At 44.9% G+C, this 22485-nt stretch overlaps 1 long non-coding RNA gene across 1 annotated transcript; it reads right to left on the reverse strand.

Moving 5' to 3' along the window:
• Nucleotides 1–4037: 4037 nt before the first annotated feature.
• On the reverse strand, nt 4038–17853 carry LOC120698361. Its single transcript, XR_005684822.1, has 3 exons — nt 17381–17853; nt 11511–11513; nt 4038–4049 (listed from the first exon to the last, which is right to left on the reverse strand). It is a non-coding gene; the product is annotated as an uncharacterized LOC120698361 (long non-coding RNA).
• Between the last annotated feature and the right edge of the window lie 4632 nt (nt 17854–22485).

A 22485-nucleotide genomic window follows, 5' to 3' on the forward strand; every position in this document is an offset into this window, starting at 1 on the left:
GTTCTACTTCAGCCGTATTATCTTGATATCATCCCATATATAGGATTGAAGCAAGGTAGCGTCACAAATTTTTGCTCTAGTACCTCTAGGAACGACAGGTAGAACTTGTCTGGAATCTCCTCCAAATACCATTACTTTACCACCAAATGGTAAATCACATCTTGTAATATCCCGTAATGATCTATCAAGTGTTTCCACAGCCTGCCTTCGTGTCATCGCAACCTCATCCCATATAATTAAAGATGCCTCACGCAATAGTGTTGCAGTACCACTTTGTTTGGTAAAGTTGCAAACAGAATTATCTTGAAGTTTTATGAGAATTTTGAACCTCGAATGAGCCGTACGACCACCAGGCATGATGGATGCTGCAATACCAGATGTAGCTGTAGCCACTACGATGTGGTCCGTATATCGAACTTTGGCCAAAAGAGCCCTGTAAAGATATGTCTTGCCGGTCCCGCCAGGACCATCCACAAAGAAAACTTTCCCTTTATTTCTGATGACATGATAAAAAATTTCGTTAAAACCTCTATTTGCTCAGTATTGAGAGACTCGGCTAATTTAATATCTTCATCAGATACAACAATTTTTCTCTCCTCAGTTAGTTCCCTATAATAATCTCTATTTGTCTCATCTGTTCGGCCAAAATTTTAATTATAAGTACAAGTATATAATAAACAATAATAATAGCAACACAACATCACAAATAAAGTTGGAAAAATATATTACCAGACTGATGCATATGTGGCAGGCCGTAATTTCTGATGTCTTTACCCATCGAGGAGAGAATATCCGCGATGTCCCTAAGGATAAATTGTTCAACACTTGAAGAATTTCCATGAACCCGCACATAGTCCTCAGCCATTGATTCAAAATGTTTGTCCCAGAGGGTACGAATGTTTGTGTACTCGCAGAAAACCATAATAGTGGCAAACATTCTTCTGAGAGCACATGGCATCTGAAAAGCTACTGCTTCGCTAAGTGCATTGTCTAGTGACCTATCTGTTTCAACAAGACCAAGTTTCTCACAGCATTCTCTAAAAGTAGGACTCACCACACCACGAACTGTTCTGATTGATATGAATGATGTTGGACCTCGAACATGATTTAGAAGAACTCGAAGATAGAATCTTTCGCCCTCAGACGGGTACGCATACACCAACCTTTCAATCTGGTAACTTCTTTTTCTAGTAGACCAAATTTTTTGGGACTTGTTCCATGTATAATGTTCTGGAAATTCCCTGTATAAGTATCTTCGAGCGTTTGGATCTTCGCTGTTCATTCTAAAGAATTCTGTTAGCATCGATCTTTGATTCCTAGCGCGCTCCAGCACATCTTCAAGGTTGTCTTCATCATTGAATGGGACCATGTGCATGCCAGGAAGATGAACTTGCATATGTAAAACAGGGGGATACATGGAAAACATTGAGAACCTATAGAGCCGGTATACTGCTTCAATAGACGTTATACACCGTGCCTTCCTGTACTGTTTAATTTCATTTATCTCTATCTCTCCATTCTGGTCTTGATTCGCAATTGCGAATGATGCACAGTCTGTGCCCTTGTATACATATTTATAAAGATACTTGCAACCTTTGATATTGCTTGAAACTTCAACATTGATGTGACAATTATATCTCATCAGGAGTGTTGGTTTATATGGTACAACCCATCTATTATCCAACCATTTCTTACGCACAAATACCTTGTGACCATCATTCCGTCTTCTGTATATAGGATATGCATCCTTTCCTTGCTCTGTGGTCTCACTGAACTGTTTAGGGTATCTAAAACGGCAAGCACCATCCTGCATGCAACCACAATTTCTGTTAAGAACACCACAAGGGCCATGCATCATATGTTTGCAAAGAAGTTCGTGGAGAAGAGGGTATTTCTTTTCATCTGGAAGTTCTGCTGAAATATATTTGTCAAAATCATCTGGCTCACTAAGCTTTAAACAAAGCCGTGGAAATCAATGAGTTTTGCATGATAAATCCTCGCCACAATATCTGGTCTATCTTGAGGTGTCTGCCCAGGCAACAAAAGTTTTGTGATCTCCGTCTAGTACGGGTTGCAAGTCATGGTTAAAAAGTAATCTGGATTTCCATATTTAGCTACTAATGACATTGCATCCATGAATCTGCACTACACATCTCTATCACTTTCAGGAAAATTCTTAGATAAAACAACCAATTTATCAGCCTTCAGACCTCTATGCTCTCCGGCAGCAAGGGTGTCCATTATACCCTGTCATTGAAAACAAATCCACTCGAATCAAACAACACATATCAAAAAATTCATAAGAGTACTAATAAATGCAGGTAGTCTAATTAATTATACCTAAAATTCATAAGAGTACTGATAAATGCGGGTAGTCTAAGTAATTATACCTGATAGAGATCCACTCTAATAATTTTTTGGTGTTCTGGATTGGAGTACCAATCTAACCGCATACTTTCTATTTTGACATACATATCCACTATCCATTGCTGAAAAAGCCTCCCACCATGAAAGAATATATTAAAAACTCCATTCCGGATCTGTATCATATAGCAATAATACTCCCTTGCGCTGACATGCAAACGTTTTCCACCACCTCCTATTTTTAATCATGAACAATAATAATAAATAATTATATAATATATACTTTATAATTAACTAACATGAATATTTTAGAAAAGACATCCAAGACACAGTGTATAAAGTTTACCTCCTTCACCGTCCTCATCTATGTTGTCGTCACAGTCACCTTGTTCCTCACAAATATCTTGAACTGCACATTTAAGAATTCATATTTAAAGCACTTTAAATATGACAAAAACATGATGGAAAGCAAGGAAAAGTGTAGTCTTGTGGCCGAATCACCAGCCTGTGACATCTTACTTGTTGTTTCTACATGTCTCCGTTTAACACCCGATCTACATGTCGCTTGAGAATTTCCCTGCGGAGCATCTATTTTCAATAGAGATATAAATGTATGTTACTATATTACCAGCTTTAAAATGAAATGAATATAATCTATAATAATATATTAACCAACCATTAATATTATAGATGACATACCCTCAGATTTCCGCTTTGTATATTTCCATCTAGTTCTTGGAAAGCGTACTGTAGGTGTTTCCTCCAACAATATACTCTTGTCCTCCCAGCCAGTCTCACCACCGGGATATTGGATAGGGTAGCTGTCACAGAACAGTCCAAATAATACCGATCAAGTGCATTAATCCACCATTTAAGTTTAATCATCAGTTATTGCACTCAACCAGTACACCCAGACTGCCTGCTGTAACCAGGATCGATTACACGGGAACTCTCGCCAAAAGACGAGCACAGGTGATTATGAGCAAAAGCAGAGTTCAAATTAATTTACAACAGCAGTTAACACAGGCTTCCGAAATAATTTACAATAAAGTTTTACACTCCAGGGTTACATTTCAAATACCAGAGTTCAAACGCAGCGGAACTAACACCAAGTTTGAAACAAGCTTTGAAAATACAATACGGTAGATAACGTCGATGACAAAAGACGAGCTTCACATCTTGCCCACCGATGTGAGGCTCACCTGCCTGCACTTCACGGATAAGACGGAACCCACTCGACAGTCCAACCCGGAGGAAGAGGCTGACCACTCCAAGACGCGCAGATCTCCTCGAAGTCTTCCGGAACACAGCCTGCTCAGAAGGGGGTATAACCAAATCCTGAGTACTCTAATACTCAGCTAGACATACCCGTCTATGGATATACTTAGCCCATTAACTAGACATGCAAAGCTCTTTGGCTCTGGGGTTGTTTTGTGGAAAAGCTACTAATACTGAATCCTTACTTTCAATATTTTAGCTCCAATTGATTTGACAGCTACAAACTAGGTTCACCTATTTCTCTAGAGCATACATGGTTGATCATATTATATTTTAGAACATACAACTCAACATTTCCATTCCAGTCTCATTTCACTTCTTTACTACGATGTGACAGAGAGATCAAGGTTCTCATATCCGCGAGTCACGGCGAATCGATCCGATTTAACCTTGCAAGGTGGACCTAACTCACATGCCAAGTGCGACCCCGGCGAGTCACACCGAGTAACTGTTCTCATGATTACCCCGAAGCCTGAGTCGAGCCCGCAAACACCCGGATGATGAGCCCCGCACGTGCGAACACCCGGTGAACCCGTGGACGACTTCACCATACGTCAACCCTTGCCCAGCACCACGTGTCGAGAATTAGATTCCGACGCAATTTAGGTAATTAGCTTACCGGTTTCGACTACCTCCTACTCCCGGCATGTGGTTAGTACTGTTCAATCCTCGATCAGTAGTGCCAACAATGGTACGGTCCTCAATTGACACAGGCGGAGGCTCAACTTTTTTTTAATTCATAACCATGTCGAACCTTTCCTCCGCTCGGTCTCCATTCTCATCCTTACAGTAACATGCTCACTTCTCTTACTGAAGTAACCACCTATATCTCGCGGGTGACAGGAAATCACCCGTCTTCTACCGGGTTTTATTCAGGCGTAGCAGTGCTATCGATCTGCCCACACTAGTTGAGACATTGGATAACCTAGAGATTATGCATCTAGAGTTCCATACAACTCCTAGAAACTTAATGCACAAGTACATACTTAATAACATTGCATAAAGTTTAAGTAAGGGTTATGCTCCGGGGCTTGCCTTGCAGCCCAGCAGGGTTAGCAACGTCTTCCGGAGCTTGCTCAACGGCTTCCTCGATCTGCTGCTCTCCTTCTGGTGGCTCCTGGACCGGCTCAGCAACTAGCTCGTAGGCTACGTCGGTGTCAGCGGCTACACGAGTAAAATATGCTATGCATGAGATGCATAAAAAGAAAGGCAATGCAATGCAAAGCAATGCTTCCAAAAGAATGCGCGGCCAAAACTGGAAACAACCTTCTTAGCAATGGTTCAAGGATAGTGCAGTGCTGAATGAAATTTTAGTCCTTAATTGCTTTTAGCCTGAAGTGTCTCCATCAAAGAAGACGAGAGGGTGCATTGATCAGGTCAGGCTTAACTCTAAGTCCGAAAGGAGGTGTTCTAGGTCTCAACTACTATTAAACAAGTGCAAACAAAACCATCTAGCAAAAGGATGGAATCTAGCTATTACATAGCTCTATCAGATAGAGCACGAAATTATGAAGCTATAGGAACCGGTTTTGAATTTTTAGGATTTGTCTACGAATTACTAGGAATTTTGGGAGATCAGCACATAAAAAGGATTAGTGGACCGGTTCAACCAGTTCACTACACCGGTTTGACCAGTGAAGACTGGTTTAACCGGTCTTTCACAGTGGTCTAACCGCTTCCCTGGGCGGCGCCCGCCAACAGAGTAAAGGCCGCGCGGCGCGGCTTGACGGCGGCAGCGTTCCCGCCAGCGTGGGGCGGGGCGGCGACAAAGGAAGGGCGGGGAGGGTCCAGCAGGGTTAGGCTGCCTCAGTGCGCACGGAAATGGCGCAAGAGCTCGGCCCAGAGCGCGAGGCGACGAGCGGGAGGCGGCAGTGCACGGCGGCGAGAGGCGTTCCCGGCGAAGGTGGCGCATGAACCCGAGGAAAAAGAGGTCGGGGACATGGATTAGGGTATGGGGAAGTCCACCACTACCTTGAATCGAGTTGAGGAGGGGCGGAAATGGGACGTCGATGAGAGGGCAGAGCTCCGGCGGTCGGGTTTCGGGTGGTCGGCGGCGACGGCTTCGATTCAGACGGATAACGGCCCAATCGAGGTCGGGGCGGGACTGTGGAGGTGCGAGGTGAGGTGGAGTGGCTTGGGGAGGGCTCGAGCTCGAAGAATGGCGGCGAGACAGCGATGGAATGGTCGGCATGGCGAGCGGCGGCGCTAGGGTTTGCTTGCTCCGCTCGCGGCACGAGGAAGGGTACGACGAAGGCAAAACGGGATTGGCTACTAGAACAGTTGCAGAGGCTTAAGCGGCGCTAGAGCCCGCTGGAGAGGCGATGCGTGGCGGCGCCGACACTATTGCCGCCGCTTAAGTAGAATAGGGGAGACGACCGGTCTAACCGGCGCCCCATACCGGTCTAACCGGTCCCGGCCAGACACGACCAATAATTCCAGATTCCACTTTTAACTGCCCAAAACTCAAAATTTTCCATTGAAACTTGGAATTCGGCCAAAATAGAAGTTGTAGAAGAAGATTAGTTCTACCACTTTGATATTTGGCGAAAATTGATTCAGAGTTTGGATTACGGAGAAAAACGTGCTCATAGTTCGGCTAGAGTGGAGTACTATCGATGATATGATCAAGCTAAAGACATTACTAAGCCATGATTAGTGATTAACCACAAGATTAGCACCAAAATTAACACCAGGGTGTTATAGCCTTCCCCCCTAAAAAGAATCTCGCCCCGATATTCAGGACGATAGAATTTCAGTGGAAAGTTCAAGGGCAAATACCTTGATGCGTGCGTAGAAACTCTGGATACTTGGACTTTAGAAATTCTTCTTTTTCCCAAGTAGCTTCCTCTTCGGAATGATGAGTCCACTGAACCTTATAAAATTTGATGGTAGTACGACGAGTAATACGGTCCTTGCGATCAAGTATCTTGATTGGACGCTCAACATAAGTGAGATCAGATTCTAACTGAATTGTATCACTATCAATAGCTACAGTTGGAATTCTCAGACATTTCTTCAGTTGTGATACATGGAAGATGTTATGAATTGCCGCAAATTTTGCTGGAAGATTCAACCGGTAAGCTACAGGACCACATCTCTCCACGATTGGATATGGACCAATGTAGCGGGGAGCTAGCTTTCCTTTTACTCCAAATCTTTACACGTCTTTCCAAGGTGATACTTTCAGATAGACATGATCGCCGACTTCAAAGGCAAGTGGACTACTTCTTTTATCAGCATAACTCTTCTGCCGAGACTGCGCAATTTTCAAATTTTCTTGAATAAGACGGACTTGCTCTTCAGCTTCTTGAACCATATCGGGTGTCCGACATCGACGACTATATAATGCTTCGAATGGTGCCATTCTAATGCTTTCTTGGTAGCTATTATTATAAGAAAATTATGCTAATGACAAACATTCATCCCATTTCTGTGGGTAAGCTAAGACACAGGCACGGAGCATATCCTCTACAATCTGATTTACTCTCTCCGTTTGGCCATCTGTTTGAGGATGATATGCAGAGCTGCGAATAAGATGAGTCCCCAAATAAGCATGTAATTGCTCCCAAAAGAGAGCAACGAATTGGGTCCCACGATCGGATATGATGGTCTTTGGCACCCCATGCAAACACAGTATGCGATCCATGTACAACTCGGCATACTTCTTTGCCCGATAGATAGTTTTAACTGGAAGAAAATGTGCTGATTTGGTAAGGCGGTCTACAATAACCCAGATAGAATCATAACCCTTTTGAGTTCGAGGTAAACCGACAATGAAATCCATACTGATGTCTTCCCATTTCCATTCAGGAATACTCAAGGGCTGAAGAGTTCCTGCCGGTCTGAGATGACTAGCTTTAACCCTTCGACAGATGTCACATTCAGACACATACTTGGCAATCTCTCTTTTCATCCTAGTCCACCAAAATCGTTGTTTCAGGTCTTGGTACATCTTGTTGCTACCAGGATGGATGGATGGATAGTCGGGAGGTATGAGCTTCGTCAAGAATTTGCTTTCGAAGCTCAAAATCCTTAGGTACCACTATTCGATTATAAAACCATAACACATTCTGATTATCTTGGTGGAAACAACTTACTTGCGGATCTCCTTTTGATAATCTTCTCTGAATTTCTTTTACTCCTTTATCTTTCTTTTGTGCTTCAATGATTAGATCACGAAGAGTAGGAGTGAGTTCTAGATGGGCCAATGTGCCATGTGGTACAATGCTCAAGTTCAATTTTTCCATTTCAAAGCAAAGAGACTCACTTAAGGGTGTAGCAGAGAGGCAATGACAGTGAGACTTGCGACTTAACGCATCTGCATCCACATTTGCTTTTCCTGGGTGGTAGTGTACTTTGAGTTCATAATCCTTAATCAACTCGAGCCATCGTCTTTGACGCATATTCAGATCAGCTTGAGTGAAGAGATACTTGAGACTCTTATGATCTGTATAGATGTTACACCTTGTACCCATAAGATAATGTCGCCAGATCTTTAAAGCATGGACTACGGCTGCTAGTTCAAGATCATGTGTAGGATAGTTCTCTTCATGACGTTTGAGTGATCGAGAAGCATAAGCTATCACTCGATTCTCTTGCATCAGAACACATCCAATTCCGGTGCCTGAAGCATCACAATAGACATCGAATGGTTTTGTTGTATCTGGTTGGGCTAGAATTGGTGCTGAAGTAAGTAGAGTTCTTAACTTTCGGAAAGCTTCCTCACATTGGTCACTCCAATGAAATTTGGTACCTTTCTTGAGAAGTTCAGTCATAGGTTTAGCAATCCGAGAGAATTCTGGTATGAATCGACGGTAATAACCCGCTAAACCTAAGAAACTTCGGATTTCAGCCACTGAGTGTAACGTCCCGCCTCCCCGAGGCCGGGCCCGCTTACATCTGGCAGCTTTATAGGACATAGACTACCCTCACAGGCCAACACAAGTCTTTTCTGCGTACTTTGTCCTCACTCGTGCGCACCCGGGATGAACCACTCGTGCGCACCCGGGATGAACTTCCCGGTCGGTCACCCATCCCGAAATTGCTCCAGACCAAGCACGCTTAACTTTGGAGTTCTTTCGAGATTAGCTTCCGGAAAAGAAGTTGCAACTTGTTGGCATGAGTATTCTATCAATCCTATTAAGCCCTGGGCCGGGATGTCACACTGAGGTTTGAGCCTTCTAGTTCAGTACATCCTGTACTTTACTGGGATCAACAGAGATACCCTCAGTCATGATAACATGACCTAGAAATGGAACTTCCTTTAGCCAAAATTTGCACTTGCTGAGTTTAGTATAAAGCTGATGTTCCCTGAGACGTTGAAGTACTATATGAAGATGCTGAGCATGTTCTTCCTCCGTCTTGGAGTAGATTAGGATATCATCAATGAATACCACAATAAATTTATCCAACTCTGGCATGAACACTGAATTCATGAGGTACATGAAATAAGCTGGAGCATTGGTTAACCCAAAGGACATAACCAAGTACTCATAAAGACCATAACGAGTGGAAAATGTTGTTTTTGGTATATCTGATGGCCGGATTTTGATTTGATGATAGCCAGATCGAAGATCTATCTTCGAGAAGAACTTGGCACCGGCTAATTGATCAAAAAGGAGATCAATGCGAGGGAGAGGATATTTGTTTTTGATGGTGACCGCATTCAAAGGCCGATAATCCACACACAATCTTAACCCATGATCTTTCTTTTTCACGAACAAGGCTGGACAACCCCATGGTGAAGTGCTTGGTCGAATGAAACCCTTATCTAGTAATTCTTGCAACTGGATTTTCAATTCAGCCAACTCACTAGGAGTCATTCTATATGGTCGTCGAGATATAGGTGCTGTACCAGGCTGTAGTTCAATCATGAACTCAACATCTCGATCGGGGGGCATACCCGGTAATTCTTCTAGAAACATATCAGGATACTCACTAACCACAGGAATTTCGGCTAAGCCTTTCCCTTTAAGGTGATAGATTGCATTGATGGGGATATCATGCTTAGAAAGATGAATATCCAAAGGACCATATGTGGAAGAATTAATTCGAATGATGTGAGATGAAGTATCAAGGATAACACGATGTTCTTCCATCCAATTCATTCCAAGAATAACGTCGATTCCTTGATTTGGAAGAATAATGAGATCAGTTTGGAAAACTTTCCCACCTAGGTCAAGGGATACACCCTGAACACATTGACTGACGTGCAACTGTGCACCCGGTGCGTGAATAATATAGGGTCTTTTCAGGTGTGTTACTCGTAAGTTGAGCCGTGCTACGTAGGCTTCACTGATAAATGTATGAGATGCTCCAGAATCAAACAACACAACAACAGGGCACTGGTTAACGGAAAACATACCCGTCATCACTTGAGTACCGTCAGTAACATCTTCTAGGTGCAGCTTTCTTCTTGTGATCATGTGTACTGGCAGTTGGAACTGGTGTGAGAGGCTTATAGTTAAACTGCTTGCGTGGTAGACGACAATCACGAGCCAAATGCCCAGGAAGTCCACAGTTGAAACAGGGATAGTTATTAGTGCGGATCACTTGCTGCATTGGAGGTCTCTGACCTTGCTGTGGCGCTGGGAGACGTGGTACCCACAGCTGCTGTTGTGGTGGCCTAGCCACCCAACGGCCCTGCTGCGGAGGACGACTTGGAGCCCGCTGACTTCCTGTCTGTACTAGCTTGTACCTCTGGGGCGCACTGCAGGAAGATCCAACAGGTTCCTTCCTCTTTTTGTCAGCCTTGTGAGCTAAGGTAGCATCTTCTTGAGTAATGGCCTTATTAACTAGTTTTGTAAAGTTGGCACAAGTAGTGAGAGCTAGTTTGTCCTGCAGCTTTGTGTTCAATCCCCTCCGGAAGCAATCCTGCCTCTTTTCGTCACTATCCACATGGAAACCACCATACTGAGACAACTGATTAAAGGTTTGAGCATACTGCAGAACATTATTATTTCCTTGCTTCAATGCTAGGAACTCTGCCATCTTCCTTCTCATCAGACTAGTAGGAATATGATGGGCCTTGAATGCTGCCACAAACTCATTCCAAGTGAGTTGTGTATTGGGAGGGAGCAATGCTTTATGATTAACCCACCATATCTTTGCTGGGCCTCTCAGTTGCTGTGATGCAAAGGCAGCCTTGTTCACTTCTGTGCAATTGAGGATGCTGAATTTGTCCTCGATGGTGCGAATCCAAGCATCTGCCTCAAGGGGGTCATCTGCCTTGTGGAACAGAGGTGGTTGCGTGGCCAGAAAACCGACATAGTCAGTTTCTGCTGGTGGTGCTTGTCGACCTCTGCCGGCATTGTTTTGCACCAATTGCCTCATCAATTCGGTCTGCTCATTGCGGTCAGCGATAAGGGCCGCAATAGCCTGAGCCAAGGAAGGAGGTGGCGATGGTGGTGCTCCGTGATCTCCATTTCCATGGTTAGTAGCGTTGTTATCGCCCATCTGTAAAAGCACCATCCCTTGGTTAGCCATTTCGCTATTAGGAATAATCCACGCAATAAAAAATGTGCATAACTAATATGAACACACAGCATGATCTATTCCCCTCACGATATGGTTCACCAAGAGAGTAAAAATACTTGTTTACATTACAACCTCATATATCCAAATTTAAATAGCAGATTGAGTACTCGGCTGGCTACAATCTTACAGTTATACACGTTACATATCCGGTCCGAAGTAGCCCTAAAGTAGGTAGTACTGAACATTGCTCAACAAAAAATGCAGATTCACAGACATCCAAAGCCTCGCTCATAACCGAAATTTTCACACATTAACATGAGGATCATTACATGAGAAATTTTTACATTAAGCAGCCACGCTGCTTAAGCTGAAGCAGTTCGTTACATTACCACACCCTACTACAACTCCATACTAGCATTAGAAAAGGGTTCGTACACAGCCCGAACAACACACTATCACTAGCGAAGGGTTATTTTACATGACTCAAAGTCACTGAATCACAAAAGAATTCCTCTACCCAGGGTTAGCCTAATGCGTCACACTAGCCATCCTACCAAACTGCGCAAAAGTTAGGCTATCACAAGGGGAGAAATTTCATCTTCTGGCTAAGTCCTCACGGTGTCCCAGGTCCAGACTCAACTCCGGACACTCCCTCAATCTCCTCCGGGTCTTCTTCTTCTTCCGCATCCTCCTCCTCGTCTTCTTCGGCCTCCATCGCCTCCATATCTGCCACTACCTGCACCTAAGCCTGGACATCCTCAATCAACTCATGGGCCTGCTGAAGCTGCCCCTCCAGGTACTGCACCATCTGAGTCCTGGTCTCCAGCTCCTCATGCAACTCCTGAATCTTTATCTTTCTAGCTCTGGACTTGGCCTTCAGGGTCTTGATATTGTCCTGAGCACCAATCATGTTTTGCTCATGGATATGAGCCTCTCGAGCCTTACTTCTCCACATCTCATTCTCCTCGCGAAGCTGCTCGTACATGCTGATCAACCCAGAGGAGTAGCTGAACGAGAGTGCTGTCCTGATGTTATAGTCAGGCATCATGTAGTTCAGGTTGCGGTTCACTCGATCTGCATAAGCCTGAGTGGTCTCATCCTTCAAAGGAATCACACTGTAGGGCGTATCCATAACCTCAGCATTATGCTTCTCAGAGAACTCCTCAATGGCCTTCCTAGCAGCGATCTCCCAGGAGTCTGCCAGCTTCCTACCGTAGACAGTGAGCTGTCACGAGTCCCATTCGAAGCGAGCGGGGCAAGCAGGAATCTTCACTATCATCTTACAACGCTCAGTGCCCAATACGCTAGACTCGTGTCCCGAATACTGTGGAGGCTCGGTGTAGTCAAACGCCCTGAGCATCTGCCACAGCAGACGAGGAAAATGGCCGGTGTGAAGGGCACTGGAGTGCGCCCAACCCTCAGTGTCCACGATCACGTGCGTGAAGTTAGCCATCTATAAGAAAACATAGCGCTGACGTAAGTCTCCAGTTTTGACTAGAAAAAGAATAAATTTTTAGTAACACAACACAAATAAATTTTTATGAAGCGCAACAATTAACAACAAGGCGATCAACCGACCCAAATATGCCAGATGCATGCACGTTCTATCGTTTCTCACCCAAGCAAGTACCAAATATGGTATACGAAAACAGCTAGTGGCACAATTACGTACTCTCCCTATATAAATACTAGTCGTTCCTACGGTCAAGGATTCATAACGCGCTTAACGTAGTTAGTGTTCCTGCAGACAAATCAGGACAACAAGAGATATAAATAAATATCCATTTCTGGACCCTTCGTGCCAGCACCCACGAACGACCCCTATGTGTCCTACCCCACATGAGTAACACATATGCAGTTTCCCACATATTCACACATACATTACCGTCCACTATAGAGACGGCACCCAAACGTTCGACGCTGAATGGGCAGCGCTGCATACGTTACCGAAGCAACGTATTCACTTTCCGTACAAATCGCCTTACGGGACACCCAAAGGTACACGTGTCCCAAGGTACACGGTTATGACCAACTGCATAACGAGTCTTCACCTCGTAACCTTACCTTACGAGATGGCCGTGATCACAATCACACGGTAAGAAATCCGCACTCCATATCAGGCGGCAGATAGCGACAGGCTCGTTTGAATTGAGCCTTATCACCTCCTCGTATGCTCAACATACGGGACCTGCGCACGTATGATACACGTGGGCTATTCTAGGGACTATCAGAATACTCACCTTGCTTACCTCAGCGTAGGTGCGTCGTTACAGAATAGTAGTTGTGCATAAAAGTAAGGTTTAACGAGAAGTAAATGCTGAAAGTGCTGGAATGAAATAGATACTTAGATGCCTCCTAAATTATAACTCATAATTAGGGCATACAAACTATCTATCCTATTCCTTAGCGCATCTAGCGTCAACTTTTCGAAAAACCCAAATGTTTTGCAGTTAAGCACTCAAGTAATCACCCCCAGTGCAATTAGCTCTGATACCAGCTGTCACAGAACAGTCCAAATAATACCGATCAAGTGCACTAATCCACCATTTAAGTTTAATCCTCAGTTATTGCACTTAACCAGTACACCCAGACTGCCTGCTGTAACCAGGATCGATTACACGGGAACTCTCGCCAAAAGACGAGCACAAGTGATTACGAGCAAAAGCAGAGTTCAAATTAATTAACAACAGAGGTTAACACAGGCTTCCGAAATAATTTACAATAAAGTTTTACACTCCAGGGTTACATTTCAAATACCAGAGTTCAAACACAGCGGAACTAACAACAAGTTTGAAACAAGCTTCGAAAATACAATACGGTAGATAACGTCGATGACAAAAGACGAGCTTCACATCCTGCCCACTGATGTGAGGCTCACCTACCTGCACTTCACGGAGAAGACGGAACCCACTCGACAGTCCAACCCGGAGGAAGAGGCTGACCACTCCAAGACGCGCAGATCTCCTCGAAGTCTTCCGGAACACAACCTACTCAGAAGGGGGTACAACCAAACCCTGAGTACTCTAATACTCAGCAAGACATACCCGTCTATGGATATACTTAGCCCATTAACTAGACATGCAAAACTCTTTGGCTCTGGAGTTGTTTTGCGGAAAAGCTACTAATACTGAATCCTTACTTTCAATATTTTAGCTCCAATTGATTTGACAGCTACAAAATAGGTTCGCCTATTTCTCTAGAGCATACATGGTTGATCATATTATATTTTAGAACATACAACTCAACATTTTCATTCCAGTCTCATTTCACTTCTTTACTACAATGTGACAGAGAGATCAAGGTTCTCATATCCTCGAGTCACGGCGAATCGATCCGATTTAACCTTGCAAGGTGGACCTAACTGACACGCCAAGTGCGACCCCGGCGAGTCACACCGAGCAACTGTTCCCATGATTACCCCGAAGCCTGAGTCAAGCCCGCAAACACCCGGATGATAAGCCCCGCACGTGCGAACACCAGGTGAACCCATGGACGACTTCACCATCCGTCAACCCTTGCCCAGCACCACGGGTCGAGAATCAGATTCCGACGCAATTTAGGTAATTAGCTTACTGGTTTCGACTACCTCCTACTCCCGGCATATGGTTAGTACTATTCAATCCTCGATCAGTAGTGCCAACAGCGGTACGGTCCTCAATCGACACAGGCGGAGGCTCAACTTTTCTTTAATTCATAATCATGTCCAACCTTTCCTCCGCCCGGTCTCCATTCTCATCCTTACAGTAACATGCTCACTTCTCTTACTGAAGTAACCACCTATATCTCACGGGTGACAGGAAATCACCCATCTTCTACCGAGATTTATTCAGGCGTAGCAGTGCTATCGATCTGCCCACACTAGTTGAGACATTGGATAACCTAGAGATTATGCATCTAGAGTTCCATACAACTCCTAGAAACTTAATGCACAAGTACATACTTAATAACATTGCATAAAGTTTAAGTAAGGGTTATGCTCCGGGGCTTGCCTTGCAGGTCAACGGGGTTAGCAACATCTTCTGGAGCTTGCTCAACGGCTTCCTCGATCTGCTGCTCTCCTGCTTGTGGCTCCTGGACTGGCTCAGCAACTAGCTCGTAGGCTACCTCGGTGTCAGCGGCTACACGAGTAAAATATGCTATGCATGAGATGCATAAAAAGAAAGGCAATGCAACGCAAAGCAATGCTTCCAAAAGAACGCACGGCCAAAACTGGAAACAACCTTCTTAGCTATGGTTCAAGGATGGTGCAGTGCTGAATGAAATTTTAGTCCTTAATTGCTTTTATCCTGAAGTGTCTCCATCAAAGAAGACGAGAGGGTGCATTGATCAGATCAGGCTTAACTCTAACTCCGAAAGGAGGTGTTCTAGGTCTCAACTACTATTAAACAAGTGCAAATGAAACCATCTAGGAAAAGGATGGAATCTAGCAATTACATGGCTCTATCAGATAGATCACAAAATTCTGATGCTATAGGAACTAGTTTTGCGTTTTTAGGATTTTTCTACGAATTACTAGGAATTTTGGGAGATCAGAACATAAAAAGGATTAGTGGACCGGTTCAACCGGTTCACTACACCGGTCTGACCGGTGAAGACCGGTTTCACCGGTCTTTCACAGCGGTCTAACCGCTTCCCTGGACGGCACCCGCCAACAGAGCAGAGGCCGCGCGGCGCGGCTTGACGGCGGCAGCGTTCCCGCCGGCGAGGGGCGGGGCGGCGGCAAAGGAAGGGCGGGGAGGGTCCAGCAGGGTTAGGCATCCTCCGTGCGCGCAGAAGTGGCGTAGGAGCTCGGCCCAGAGCGCGGGGCGATGAGCGGGCGGCGGCAAGCTGCAGCGCACGGCGGCGAGAGGCGTTCCCGGCGAAGGTGGCGCATGAACCCGAGGAAAAAGAGGTCGGGGACATGGATTAGGGTATGGGGAAGTCCACCACTACCTTCAATCGAGTTGAGGAGGGGCGGAAATGGGACGTCGACGAGAGGACGGAGCTCCGGCGGTCGGGTTTCGGGTGGTCGGCGGCGGCGGCTTCGATTCCGGCCGGGTAACGGCCCAATCGAGGTCGGTGCTGGAGCTCGCCGGAGAGGCGACGCGTGGCGGCACCGGCACTGCCGCCGCCGCTTAAGCAGAACAGGGGAGACGACCGGTCTAACCTGCGCCCTATACCAGTCTAACCGGTCCCGGCCAGACACGACCAATAATTTCATATTCCACTTTTAACTGCCCAAAACTCAAAATTTTCCATTGAAACTTGGAATTCGGCCAAAATAGAAGTTGTAGAAGAAGATTAGTTGTACCACTTTGATATTGGGTGAAAATTGATTCAGAGTTTGGATTACGGAGAAAAACATGCTCACAGTTCGGCTAGAGTTGAGTACTATCGACGATCACTAAGCCATGATTAGCGATTAACCACAAGATTAGCACCAAAATTAACACCGGGGTGTTACAGTACGCTAACGAATCATAACAACCATGGAATGCCCGTATAAATTGTGGTCCCCCAGAATTTGGAAAAACCATAATACTCCGTTTAAATTTGTTTTTTTTTTCATCAGAGCCATCCTGCCAGATAGCCGCAACCTGGTCCATAGCAGGTGCATTATATCTTCTCTGATCAACAGAAATACTGGTGTTCAACTCAATCTTCAACTCTTCCAAATTTTTCATCTGACCCACGGTCATGAAGACACGAACATACGGATTGTTCTCAAGTATTCGAAGAATAGCCCTAATCAATTTTGAATCAAGATGGGGTGATCTTTTGATTCTTTGTGATAGGGTCTCATCAGTGTCATAGAAGTACAACTGCATATGACGGGGGCCTTCTTTCCCCGGTCTCAGTTGGTCCAATCTGTGGTAAATATGTCCATGCACTTTGAAAGTATATATACCAGTACCTACACAAATTCATAATTCATCAAAGACGATTATTTATTATATATACTATAAAAGAAATAGGAATTCGGTGTGAAATGCTCACCCGCTGCAGTAGCGATTTTATGGTCCACATTAGCTCCAAAGCTTGTGAATGAAAAATGAGAATTGAAGTACCGTATATTTTTTCTGAAATACAAGGCATCTCTATCTGTCTGGCTTGTAAATAGGCGACACAGATCAGGTGGAATTGGTGTGCTCACTATATTAACCTTGCCTGCAACAAAAATTGAGCCCCTCGTTTGGTAACCTTATAGCACCGCAATACTCGCATATAGGTATTTTCCTCAACACAAGATGACCAGCAGGCAGATTGTTGTATACTCTTGAACATAGTCACAGGATTCGGGGTCGATGCCTCGTCCCACGACCCGGGAACGCCGTTCCGATTCGAGGGTCGGGGTCAAAGAGGGTCAGTGTCCCATTCAAGATTGGATCGCGTCCCGGTTTGAGAGGGGTCGCAGCCTCATTACTAGCAGATTTAATTGGGATAAGAAGGTTAAGGGTGTGGTTTTTGTTAGATAATGAGCCGAGTACGTGTACTATGGTATAAATGTACTCTTTTTATACATTTCTTATATGCTTGTGCAGATTAGTTTCTTCATTAGTAGCACATATATAGTTTTTGTCTTTTTAAAGACGCATCGACCCGAAAATATCGACCCGGATGAATCAGGGTCACGTTCCACATAATAATTTATCATTCCACAGAGGTATACCCCATTCGTACCACAATTTTATAAAGTGATGACTCTCGACCCTCGACCCCGTTCCTCGACCCGGTCGACCCAGGAACTTTGTGACTATGCTCTTGAATAAGGATCATTATCCAAGATAACCACTTCCGGTTCCCTGAACGAAACGATCTTGATGTCTGCGTCATTTACAAAGTATATATTTAGATTCCACCAATGCACATTAGAATACTAATTCATCAAATTGGTGCACAACCATACCATTAGCATGGTAGACTCTTGCTTCGTCATCTGTGAAATCATCAAGATCAGGGCCACAATCTGGCGCCATGCAATCCAGATCCTCCTCTGCATCACCAAAATAATTAATTTTCATGCTCAACCTTCATGTAATATCCAATCAAATGGGTATCATGTTTAAAAAATATAATAAAAAGTACCTGCTTGTGTGGCAAACAAACCATCATCAAGTTCCCAAATACCAGAGTCAAATTTTTGTTTCCCAAAGTTTACACCTGGTCGCAAAGCATGAACAAACCAGAACGTTCATATACAAATACTTTGAATGATAACAAAAAATAGTATTGTGTGAATGTTTTTTTTTATGAATTACGAATTTTATAATGACACACAAATCTGAATGCACATTATATTATAGATTTTGAAAAAAAAACATATACTGACGGACCTTCATTCTTTTTACTATTATATTGTTCCTTTCATCTGGCATTCATTTCAGCCCTTTTTTCATTTGAGGTCATTGCCCACCTAATTCGGTCCATGTCTCTTTTCTTTTGTTTTCTTGCACTTCTGGGCGAGATAGTGGCACCATCATCTGTTTAAAAAATATTCTAAAGCACACGGAATTCAAAAAATGAAAACAAGCTACTTTTACATGTGATCGTTATAGAATATATTATAAATCACGCCGAATTGAAACGGATTACATCTGAATCAATTGTAATCAAATAACAAAACAGTTTCATGTCGAATTATTGGCGATTCTATTTGCTCGTTTGCACCTAAACCAGCAGCTCCATTGAATATTTTATATAAAAATTAATTGTAATCAATCAACATACCAGTTTCATGTTGATTTATGGGCACTTCAAATTGCTCGTTTGCACCTAAACCAGAAGTTCTATTGTAAACTGCAGATTCACCCACATGCAACAGTGCCGAAGGTGGGTAGTCTGTTAGTCCTGCAACCAGACCGACTTATTAGTCATGCTTTCAAAAAATAAAGTTTTTAAGAAGAGGACAAACCTGCTAAACCACCGACGGGGTAACTGGCGTCTGTGGTGTCTTCATGAAAGATGAGATGCCATCAACATGTAACACTGCTGAATGTGGTGTATCCGTCAATGCTGACATCAATAACTATCACTGTTTAGGTATCACACCATATATGAGATATATCTACCATAACATAGCTAGTGACATAACATTGGACAAACTAGCTTCATGATGATCCATGAGCACGTATTCTTGCTCACTTTCCGCAACACCAGCAGCCGAGATTGTAGATGCATCCACATGCCCCAATGCTGAAGACAGAAAGCCTGTCAGTCCTATCACCGGTAAAAAACATTAAGTGCCCATTTTCTTCATAATTAAAGTACAAGAAATTATGCATAACCTGCAGTTGCAACACTGTGGATCATGGTAGAACGAGGTGTCTCATTAAAACTTGGGGTCCCATCTACATGTGACACTCCTGACTGGGGTGTATTCATCATTGCTGGAATCAACTCTCATATTATATGCATCACACAATATATTTAGGCATGAAAATTACAAATAACATCAATCAACATGTAACAAACCTAGAGATCGTTTCTCTGTCTGTTTTTACTGATAGTTTTGCCTTCTCTTTGCATTAAGTTCTGCTTTCTTTTCTGGTGGCATATTCGCATAACGATCTCTTGCTTTTTTCCGCCTATCAGCTTTTAGATCAGCATCTAAAACACAGACGTGGACAATTAGGGGATATCACGATTAGGCAGGTGGACGATTAGATGATCATTACTCACCGTTTTCTGAATCTCTTGTCATTTTCCTAGAAACAGGTTGTCGGATCTGTGAGTTCGTTATGTCCCCTAGTGGAACACGATGGTCGTAGCTGCCGCATTGCGCCATGGGCGTAGATGGTGGTCGGCGGCCTGGTTGCGCCGTTGAAGTACAGCGCGAGGTCGTCAAACGTCCGCCCAGAGCGTGATGTTGTCCTGCGTCTGGTGGCGGCGCTAATTATGTTCTACGTGAACGCACAGGAAACATGACCAGAAAAAACATAAGGCTAGGGTTTACGCCGTGAAGGAGCAAGGGTAAGTATGATTTACCTTCTAATCAACGACTGTGCGCGACATCGCCGAGCGTCGGCCGGACGAAGCGAAGCTCGCCGTAACGTCGCGTTTTAGGGCGGGACGTGTCAGCGCGGCGTAGGTTGGAAGATCAGCATCGCATCGGAATCGACCTCCGACGTAGAGGACGGCCGTGTTTGTTGGCGCCGCTCGGCGGTGGGCGAAGGCCGATGCAGGTGGTTGGACTCCCTCGGCGATGGGCGAAAGATTCCTCTCTTTTCTGCTGCTGGTCTACCTCATAATGAAATTGCAGCTCAGATTTGTCGTCAGGCTGGCCTTGTGAAGACATTAGAGAAAGGCAAGCATGCAGAGGTAGCCAATGTCTAATTACGAACCCCATCCACCACCCAAAAAATCTCTATTTTCCAAATTCCCAATATAAAAAGCTGCAAGCAATTAACAAACAAAAGCAATCGCTCGTATAAAGGTGGATAGGCTTAACATTTTATAGCCTGGTAGGAATTCTGCTCATATGTTGCCGTAAGTAGGTTATGGTGTGTCTGGCAATATTCCCATATCTGAAAGTATAGATTTCATTGGTCCTAATACACTAATTCTCTATTCTATGAGGGCAATATTTTTTGTGGAGCGTAGAGTGTGAATTTACATGTTCAACTACGGCTTAATTGCTGTTTCTGTTTTCTATAACCTGCAGAGTGGCGTAGATGACAACTTTGCTATTGTGTTTGCTGCTATGGGAGTGAACATGGAAACTGCCCAGTTCTTCAAACGTGATTTTGAAGAGAATGGTTCCATGGAGCGGGTTACTCTTTTTCTGAATATGGTACTTACATGACTTGCTAGTCATATATCATTTTTTTTCTGCTAAGAGTGCTATAATTGATTGTATAAGCATTTAGACAAAAGCATGGACCTACTTAATGATAATCCAAACATACCATTAAAATTGACCTAATTGATGCCTAGCAAAGCATATTCTTAACGCACTGCTGTCTGTTTTACAGGCCAATGACCCTACCATTGAACATATTATCACCCCTCGAATTTATCAAGCACAGCCTCGCGCACCCAGCAGCCATGGTGGCCGGCGTCACCGTGCGGCGAAATCGCCGGTGATGTAGGGCACTATAGGGACCAAGGAATAGGGGAATAGAGAGAGGAGGTCGGCGGGGTTCGATTTTGCTACTTACCACAGGAATGGATTCACCTCCTTTCCACGCTCGCCGGGACCTCCTTGCCTCGACTCCTGCCCTAGCGACCAGGCGGAGGGTCACGGCTGCAGGCAAAGTCGCCGGCCGCGATCCACCTGGGGTCGGCTTCCCGTGGCCAGGCGGACAGAGCGCCCGGAGACTGCACCTTGCTTCGGCTTGCTGCCGGCCACTGCACCTTGCTTCGGCTCGGACCAGGCGGACAGGGCACCTTGCTTCGACTCGCCGGGATCACGAACAGGGCACGCGCCGGCGGGATGGCGACGGTGACCCGCGCGCGATAGGTGGGATGGTGACGGAGACCCGCGGGCGATCGCGGCGGCGGGACGTCCTCGGCGTGGCGATCGCGGCAGGCTCCGCGATCTGTGGGCTGGACGTCCAGTTTTGGAAGGCAAACAATGTTATGCCAAGAATTGAGGGTGATCCAGCCAATAGGAGCGCACATACGCAGAGGTGGGCAGGAAAGGCCGCGGTGGAAAAAAAAAAAACGGTGGAGGGGGGTGCGCCCTCGCGATTCAACAGAGTTGGGCGCCGTTTTTGCTTCACCAGAACTTTGGTCAATCACTTCGTGTTTACATGTGGATCTAGAAGTGGTGGTCTGTGAGATAGGTGGGTAGATTTTGCTTGGTGAAAAGTGTTTCTATTGTTTAGATTTCTTATAGTATAGATTTACATACCATTTCATATTATCATCTATACAAATCGCATCGACTAAATTTGGGCACGGGCACACTGATTTGTGCCCACACACATGGCATGCGCTACAGGTGATTAGGTGAAAACCGAATTTCTACTTTTCCCCTATTTATTTCCCCGAAAAAAAGGGGGAAAAGGCGCCCGCATTTTCCTGCTACGTACACCAAGGAGAAGGCCCAATAAGCATAGACCCTAACGGCCTAACCCTTCGTTTCGGCCTAATAGGACCAGGACCGCTAAGCCCACAACGATGGAATCTCTAAAAACGAAAGCCCACCCTGGAATCGGGCTAAAATCGAGCCCTCGCTTGGCCACGTCGCCCTTTATTTTCCACCCGTGCGATTCTGATCTGGCGTTCGGAAAGGGTAATCGCGAAGCGTCTCTATCGCGCTAGCGCTTCATTCGGAGCTCTCCGGCTCTCCGGTACGCAGGTCGCCAGCGCCCTACCCTACCGGGCCACCGGCCACTACTTCTCTCCCCTAAATCCCCGTCGGAGAAGAGGAAGGACGAGTAGGCT

The sequence above is a fragment of the Panicum virgatum genome, chromosome 3K (genome assembly GCF_016808335.1).
Source record: "Panicum virgatum strain AP13 chromosome 3K, P.virgatum_v5, whole genome shotgun sequence".
NCBI lineage: Eukaryota > Viridiplantae > Streptophyta > Magnoliopsida > Poales > Poaceae > Panicum > Panicum virgatum.